Below are 9,416 nucleotides of genomic sequence, written 5' to 3'. Positions count from 1 at the left end.
TGACATTGAAGACCTGTTAGCTCAGCACAGTAAGTTCTTGCAGTCCTACAGAGATAAGTTTGAAGTGATGGTGCAGGTAGGAAGGGTTGTTCTGCCTACTATGACTCTTGTGCATTTAAATGACTGTGGTGGAAAGGGACAGGGATTGAAGAAGTATAGGGAATTACCACCTTCTTGCCGACATTCAGCCTGCCCTTTGCATCAAAAAGAATGCAAACTCATTCAGGAAGCGTTTGGCTTTATGATTTACCTGAACAGCCTGTTTGGATTCCTCATGCAGAATCCTGATGAGGTGTTAGAGGAGCAGGATGCAGCACCAGATGAAGAATGCGAGGAGACAACTCATATGCAAGAAGTCGAGGAGGTTGAAGACACAGTCGACCTTGAGGTTGAGGCAATTGAAGTACAAAGAAGTAAGATGCTCTCTGTGAAAACCACAGAATCAAACTTCCATTGGATGTCAGTAACTTCACTGAGAAGCATGCTCAGATGATGTTGCCTGCTGTGCCTGACTTCAGGATTGGAGACAGGACCTATATCTTCTTACATGATGTGCAAAGTGTCTTTTATTTAAGGGAGGATTTCTCCCTGGCTATTATTTCCAGAGTCCAAGAGGAGAGGAGTGGATTTGTTTCAGAGGATAGTAGTGATGATGAGGCAATGGAAACATCCAGCAATCCAATGGAATGCCTTCGAAGATGCTTTGAGAAAGCTGAAAAATACAAGGAGACACTACCTGATGAAGCCACCTTCCAAGCAATAAGACAAAGCCTAAGACCATCGAAAAGTAACAAAGAAGTGGAGGATTGGTTTAACCATTAAGGTCAGGGTTCAACTACATCTGTAGACCTGTGGCAAGAAAACCTCTTTCTGCAGGATGAGAGCTTCATGGTAACTCTCTCTCTCTCTCTCTCTCTCTCTCTCTCTCTCTCTCTCTCTCTCTCTCTCTCTCTCTCTCTCTCTCTCTCTCTCTCTCTCTCTCTTTGTGTCACTTCTGACATTGTATGTGCAGTCTTGGATTGCTGACAAGGATGACTTCCTTCGGCGCCGTACAAGAGAGTATTGAGGAAGGGATGCGGCCCTAGCACAATACCTTTCAAAGCTTTGCGAGTCGCCGATAGTAGTTTTTCACAATTCCATGTCACAAGAGGGTTCAATAGCAACTTACACATTCAAGACACTATCACGCTTCTTGGGTGGACCGGTGCTGCCCAAAAGTGCAGATAAAGTCATTCTTGTGGACAAAGTGTTTGCTAGAGATTGTTTTGGTTACTGCCCAGGCTATACAGGTGGTCGGGCAGCGTATTACTACACCTACACAGCAATGGCACTAGCTCTTGGTAGACAAAACCCAGATGAACTTTTAGAGTATGGCAAACATCTCATGATTCGTTACAAGGGTGACGTGCCAAAAAACAAAATTGAACCTGCAAAATCTTGATACACTTCAAGTAGCAATTGTATAAGATCATGTATTACATAAATTTTGTACAATGTCATCCACTCAGAGTATCTTTCTCCACTTGTGATTCCCATACACCATTGTCTCTCTCTACCTTCGTTGACTTTCACGAGCTCCGGAGTTGTTGTATGCCATTGATCTTTTAACTTTTTGTTGTTGTAAATGTCTGATGGCTTGTGCTGTTGCTGAATTTGCCAAGACTTCTTTTGCCTGCATTCGATGAATGATTCTACGATAGAACCATTCAAATAGTTCTCTCAAACTGTTAGCCTTGATTCGAGAGCCACCATGTCGTGTGTGCCTGAAATAAGCATTTCTCGCCATGTAATGAGACTTTTCCATCCCTTGGGTATTCCATATTGCCGGGTTCCCATACTTCTGTATAAAATATGGCAAATGATTGAAGATGATGTGCTGGATATGAAAACAGATTAGTTAGAATGTTTTACAGTCACATATTTGCACATAAGAGAGAAAGAAATACATGATAATACCATGTAGTGAGTAATCTGGGTGTCTGTCCATGCTGTCTTGAATGATTTTTTCAGAAGGTTGAGATTTTCCTTGAACTTGTTCATATCACCTTGTGACCAGTCATCTTTGTCGCACATCAAAAATAGGATGTCTATTGATCGCCAAACCTCAGCCTTCGCGTTACGAGTAGTTGGTTCGTGGTCTTTGACTGCAATATGTAGCTTTTTCCAGCTCTGATACTCTACCTTGCTAACATAAGATGTGTTATATATTTTTCCATGTTTTGTTAGCTTTGGATCTCTTGTACCTTGGGGCTTAGATAAAAACCTCCGTGCCTTCACCCCACCGATGGATGGTTTACATGGGACATCCTTCTCAACAGTTGATCTCTTTTCATCCCACTGGATTCTCACATTGCCACCATGAAGCCCCATATCCGACAGTACCATTTCTAAGCACTGCAGGGCTACTTGTCGTTCTGCGGAGTTCTTAATCTTCCAAGCAAACCCGATGTATAAGTAGACCAATTTCTCCACAATTCTACAAAGGGCATGCATTGTACAAATGTGGACATTCACAAGTGGTATTTTCAAAACCGGTCGAAAAGCAGGATCCTCAATGTGACGTGTTGGAGCTTTTCTCCACCACTTTGGGTCCATGACCTTTGCAGGCTCCATGCAGAACAAACACGGTGACTTTGCCATTGCACCCATTCCACAATTATACATGCACTTTAATGTTTTAAGGTCACCTGCAAGATGCCACTGAACTTGAAAGTCTCCCCTTCCATCTAGACGTAGTACCTCTCCCTGGTTAGTCTGTCGATCAATCACCTCCGGAATATTAGTTCGATGGAACACCCAATATAGAATCTCATGATCTTCTTTCTTTACCTGCAACACAAAATAAATGAGACTTAAGTAGATCTGAACATTTGAGCTTACTTGAGAATCTCGCTTACCTCAAACGCACCAAGCCACCATATGTTAGATTCTGATTGAACACTAAAATATAAAGGATCATCACTGGGACACTTTGAGAGGGCTCTATTCATTAAAGTAATAGTAACACGCTCTAGATTTTTCTCTTTAACAAGCTCACACTCATCCAGTTTTAACACAAAATGTAATACCCCACGCGACTCTTCAAATGTGATGTTGTAAAACTCCACCATTCTCTTCTGTAATATCCGCAGGTCCATAAAAATATTGTTGAACTCATCATATGCCATGTTTGCTCCATGGCCACTGTAAGTTGCTTTAATATGAAAGGGCTGTCCAAGATAGTCTCCCTGTGCCTCGTTAAGCTGAAGCCTCTCTTTCCAAACACTTGAGGCTGATGGTAGAAGTTTGGATTTTATACCCTTCCTAACAAAGATGGATGAGACAGACTTTTGGATAGCCGAATATCCTCTTTTGCTTACACCAAGTGAATCAAGTGTGCCTTGTATCTCTTTTGCAGGCACTGAGTTCTCTGAAATAAAGCGGTCCACTACATTTCATTGTAGGACCTTAAACTTCTTGTCATGTACTATATTTGCTGCCAGGCTTCTACTTATAAGTGGCTTCAATCTCTTTCCTATATTGGCTTTGGGGTCAATGTTTTCCTTGTCAGGATAGATTGAATCTCTACATGAAGACAATGCATAAGTAAATAACAGAAAATTTGCTTCACTAACACTATTTAGGCACATGAAAACAATGCATAACAAGAAAAAACAAAAAGATTACTTAACTAAGACAATGTAGCCAACCAAGAAGCATCACCTTAATGCTCGGATTCTTTTCTTGAGACCTCCTGATGCAACCTGCAATGTTTCAAATTGCGCAATTTCTTCTTTCGGATACGACCACCCAAGATGGTGTCCTTCATTTGACAACTTCGCACCTTTCCTTTCAGTTCTTGTACCTCTGTTTTATGTTGCAAAATGGTAACCTGATCTGTAGAATGTAAATGTGAAAGGCGAACAATCTCACATTGTTGAGCTTGGAGAATGCTCTTGTAAGTTTCAGCTTCTCTTGTAAGTGATTTACAATAACCCAGAAGGCCCTTTTCTCCATCACCAGCAAAGGTCAATACGCTTGTAGGATTGACAAACGGTGGAGACGCATTAGTTATTGGATTCTTAGGGTAGAGAGAGCCTCTCGTCCAGATATCTATGTGTTTAGCTCCTTGAGCTCTGAGCGTGTCTATGGAAGCGGGAGGTATATGTGTGTTTGTTTTACTGCGCTTAATCAATGGTTGGTACTCATTGTCCAAATCAATGTGAAGGTGATATTTGGCTCGTTTTTGGGTAACATTTGTGCCATTTGAGGAGTGCGCCATTAGCCAAATGTGCAGGTTTAATGGAAAGTGAATAGCGGCTGCGGATTCGTCCCTCCATGTTAGCCTCATTCCCTCCATATTGACGAGGTTCATTCAATGCAACTGAAAAGAGGATTATCCCTCAATCACTACGAACGAATGTTCAGAAGAGTAAGGAATCTACTTAAAGTACACTTTTTGAAGTTTTACTATGAAAGACCCAGCTCTTTTATTTGCCATTTTTTCTAGAGAGAGAGTGCAAAAAATACATTTTCTTAGAAGGCCCTCCAAATGACCTCCGAAATTTCCTAATGGCGCCAGCACCATCATGCTCCCCCTTACCATGGCCAGAGCCAAAAAAAATCCATGTCATCTCTATACCTATTAGTTGGTAATATCTAGCAACAAAGTAAAATGGCCATGCAGCCTTGAATTGCGAGGCTGCACCATCTGACCACACCCAATGCTTCTTGAAATTCAGCCCCTGGTCATTAAGCCACTGATCACAAAGAAGAAAACAATGCTGTACCAATAGCATATCATGTTGCCTATCATCGAAGATGTAGAAATGCATATGCTTGATAATACTGTCATCTTCGTTGTCACGCATGTACGTTATGTGAACAAGGATGGTGCATTGATCTGTATGACAATGCATGGATTTTACTTCATTTTTCTCTTTGAACGAGTAATTTTCAGCAAAGTCTACTACAGATATAATGGTATCTGAAGGAAACACCTTCAAACATTCTCTGTATTGATGTGCCTGCCATCTGTAAGTGAAATTATGCTCGATGAAGATTCTGATGTCGTCTTTTATCCTCCCTGTTAGCTCACTTAAAGCCACTTGTTTGAGTGACAACATCTTTCTCTTACTTAGACCATGCTTAGTTTGAACTTTAATGTCCTCGAAGACTTGCAGTGGAACTCTCTTTATCATCTCTACAAGTTCTCATGGACAAAGGCTGAGCTTTTCCACACCACAGTTTTTGCATTGGCCCATCAAGCAGGTGTGTTTATGGAACATATCCCCCTCAGCCTTTGTACATACGCATGATTCCCACAACTTCATGATCCTTGAAAACGAGTGCTCAACAGCAAGACATTCTGCATTCACCCCATCTGATTTGCAAACATTGCATTTACATGTACATGACCTCCCATGAAAAAAAAAAGCAGATGAGCGCATAACATTAAACGCATCTTTGAGATACATCAGTTTGATATGATAAACGCAATAGCAAGTATTTCGATCTTTCAACTTTCGCACGAACCAAGGCTTCAGCTTCTCAAAGGACCTTTGCCCAATTGTCACATGTGGGTGGCTATCTTTAAACTTCAATAAATACTCTTTCTGCTTGAAAAAAATTTGCATTAGAATTACATTTTGCTATATATCACACATAATAGCATAGCTACAGATGCATTGGTATAAATACATATAGCTATGCTACGTAGCACAGATAATAGCATAGATAGATAACTCAGCTTTCATTACATGCTCAATTTTGTTATATAACACATAATAGCATAGATAGGGATTTTTAGCTATTATTACACACACATCACACACGTCTGCTATATAGCACACATAGTGCTCTCATATTATAACACAGTTCTTCTACATAACACACAAAAGAGCATAGACAGGGATATTGTGCTATTATTACACATATCACACTCTGCATAGCACACATAATAGCATATACATGGATACCATGCTACTATTACACTAACATCTGCTATGTAGCACACATAGTGCTCTCATAATATTATATAATCTGATAGCACATATAATACCATAGATAGGTATATTGTGCTATTATACACACATGTCTGCTATATAGCAGACATGATGTTGTCATACTCTGATAGAGTCCTGCTACATGGCACACATAATAGCATAGACAGGACCATCAGGCTATTATTACACATAATTATGCTATATAGCACTCATACTGCAAGAAATACTATGACATAATAGCATAGATAGGGACATTGGTCTCTTATTACACACACTAGCGCTATATGGCACACATACTGCTCTCAATATGTAATATAGCTCTTTCACATACCACACATCATATCATAGACAAGAACATTGTGCTATTCTTACACACACTTTTACTGTATAGCACACATGTTTCTATCTTACTACAATAGAGTCCTTTTACATGGCACACTTATAGCATAAACAAGGACATTGGGCTACACTTGTGCAATATAGCACACATAATAGCGTAGGTAGAGACAATGGACTATCTTGACACATTACTTGGCTACATATCACATATAGTAGGATGTACACAACTCCATAACACCCAATGGGTAGCTATTCATAAGAGTGAGATGTTTCACTTGTGAGTTATTCATTGTAAGAATGAGACATGTTTACCTGAGATTCATCAAGTAAGTGTATGGGATGCTCTTGATAATGTTTTCTGCCCAATCGTTTCCGACAAATATCTTTCTTATTTGGAGACACCCTACTGTGCTCTATCCAAAATGTAATAATTATCTGCTTCAATTCCTCCGATAAGGACCCATCATTTCCAGACTTCCTTTTGCATAAGTCGAACCTTAGCGTACTTGACATAGGATCGCTATCAAGTCTACCCAAAGCTGAATATAAATTCCTTGGATGAACATTTAATAGCTTTGCCACTTTATGTAGAGTAACACCTCTACCTTGGCTCCCATTATCATGCAGTAATCCATTCACCAGCATGCTGAATTTGCTTCATTTTAAAAACATCTCGTCAACTGATTTTGGAATCTTTAATTCCTGTAAGGAGACCTTGAGTGCAGAAATAAGGCCATTTACAGGAAGATACAAATCTTCACAGAATGGCAAGATTGTATCTTTTGTGAAGATACAAATCGTCACAGAATGGCAAGATTCTATCATCATTGAAAACGCCTTGAAGAATTGCATTCTTATCTTCTATCCCGTAACTATGCAACTGTCTCACAATGTGTTGAAAAATATTCTGAATAGTATGTTGCTTCTTGTCTTCCTTTGTGTGTACATCGACGTCCTCCCTATGACAATCTTCTGCTCCAATGTTGACGCTTGGCTGTACTAGCTTTCTTGCACGACATCGCTTTCTGTACTCACGTTTAGCCTGTGCTTCATACTTCCTCACTGTAATAATTTCATCCTCATTTAGACAAGTCTTTCTGTTGGAGTGCACCTGCGTATGAACTATATCTATTCCATGTGTCTCATCATAAAATCCGTCGTCCACCATCCTGGAACAGTCTGCAGTAGTTTGAAATGAATGAAGTCGTACAAAACTTCCTGATTGTAATAGTGAACTAAAATCCATTTGTGCTGCATTGTTGAGTTCAAGAAGCTCCATTGCTGCTTGTGAGGAGGTATGAGCTGGAACCAAAGCGAGAGGAAGGGAGTCTCCATCATCCATATTCTGAACAGGAGAGTAGGAGAGAGAGAGAGAGAGAGATGGAGATGGGCATTGGAGGCCATCTGAGAGAGAGAGAGAGAGAGAGGGAGAGAGAGGGAGAGGTCCACGCATGCTAGCCGCTCCATGTCTTTCAATCCGAGTAGTGGAGTCGTGAAGTCATTTATCTTACCTATATTCTTTTAAAAATTATTGACTTAAAAGCCCAGCTATGGTGCCATCCATAGCATCATACTTGGTGCCCACGGACACCAAGTATTTAGACACCATTCTATGCTTTCACCCCATTATCGAAGTAGGGTGTCATCAACGGATTTAGAGGATAAAGAAGGCTATCTTCCAAGTTGCCCCGATCTTTTAGGACGAGGACTTTACAAAGTGGGAGAGGTACTTTAAGGTTCTTGGAAATTAAATTGCACATGACTTTATAATATACATTACTTACACAAATTAAGTATATTTTAGCAGATAGAAGTTGTGGCAAGTAGCTCACCTTTGAGTGCAGGGTTTTGTACTAGTTTGGAAAATACCACCGATCAAAAAAAAAGTGTAAAACTTCTTAAAACTTCTATGAGCAATCAAAAACTTCTTAAACCTTGTATGAGCAATCAAAAGCATGTGCTTATTTTGGTTTGGAAGTTTACTTCTTTATTGTAGTGTACATGGAAAATGTTTGACTTGACCAAGGCCTCTAAGAACATTCTATATCTATCATACAAGATTTTGTGAGAATACTTTTGATACATTTTGTGATGATTATGGTGATTAGAAATGTTCTAGTTATTTAATGGAAGGTTATGTATAGGTCACAAAGCATCCCTTAGAAAATGATGAGGAGAGTGACATAGAGCCATTTGAAATGGTACTTTTATTACCCTTTTAAGTATTTAGATAGCCATATATCTGTTTCAACTTGAGTATGTCTTTTAGGATGATGATAACCCCATCAACAATTCACAATCTAAGAAGAAAAAAGTTGCTTGCTTGAGTAACTTATTGGTGAGTGTCACCAATAAAATTGACATGAATACTTGAATGCTATAATTGTGTGGTGGTTATTTATATTTTTCCTTTGGTCTTTTTGCTAGGGAAAAAACAAAGCACAGAAGGACGCTCCCTCAAAAAAGAAAGTATGTTTATACCACTTACTCTCTAATAAATATATGTATTAAGCTTGCATCTTACATGTTTTGACAGGTTCTTAAAGATGTTTCTAGTAAACAACGATGTAGTGCAACTACGCCAAAGACAAATGGACCTTCAAAGAGGGAGAGAAAGGTCCCTGCACGATACAAAAAGAATTGTTTGACTCAAGTACATTACTATTAGCTAGTGTATATTTATCTCCTTAAGCTCATCATTAGAGTTATGTGACTTATTAATTTTGCAGATTCCAATTGCTCGAAAGATGAACGTGACTCTTTCTCATCAAGGAATTAAAACATTAACACGTGTATGCATATTCACATATACCATGGGCATTTTGTTAATTTCAAATCACGTATACTCTAGGTTTTTTTTGGCTAAAGCTCTACTTGATATGTGACTGCTTGCTATATCTACTAGGTCAACAATTTTAAGAAATCAACATATACCATCTTAGGCCTTTTATTAATGTCAAATGGTGTAAATCTTTATTTGATATGTGGTTGCTTGTTGGTTCTAATAGGTCAGAAAACATAAAGCAATCAACAAAGGAAGCCATTGCTTTGAATCTTATGGGAGAGGACAATGTAGATCTGATGTACAAATGA

At 39.3% G+C, this 9,416-nt stretch overlaps 1 pseudogene; it reads left to right on the top strand.

Annotated features, from left to right (window-relative positions):
- LOC147437313 (uncharacterized) overlaps positions 1 to 9,416 on the top strand; it is a 39,920-nt pseudogene extending 30,504 nt beyond the window's left edge.

This window comes from Adiantum capillus-veneris, chromosome 17 (genome assembly GCF_014529385.1).
Source record: "Adiantum capillus-veneris isolate H3 chromosome 17, ASM1452938v2, whole genome shotgun sequence".
Lineage (NCBI taxonomy): Eukaryota > Viridiplantae > Streptophyta > Polypodiopsida > Polypodiales > Pteridaceae > Adiantum > Adiantum capillus-veneris.
The sequence above is the reverse complement of the archived record's forward strand: the minus strand, read 5'-3'. Positions and strand labels throughout refer to the sequence as shown.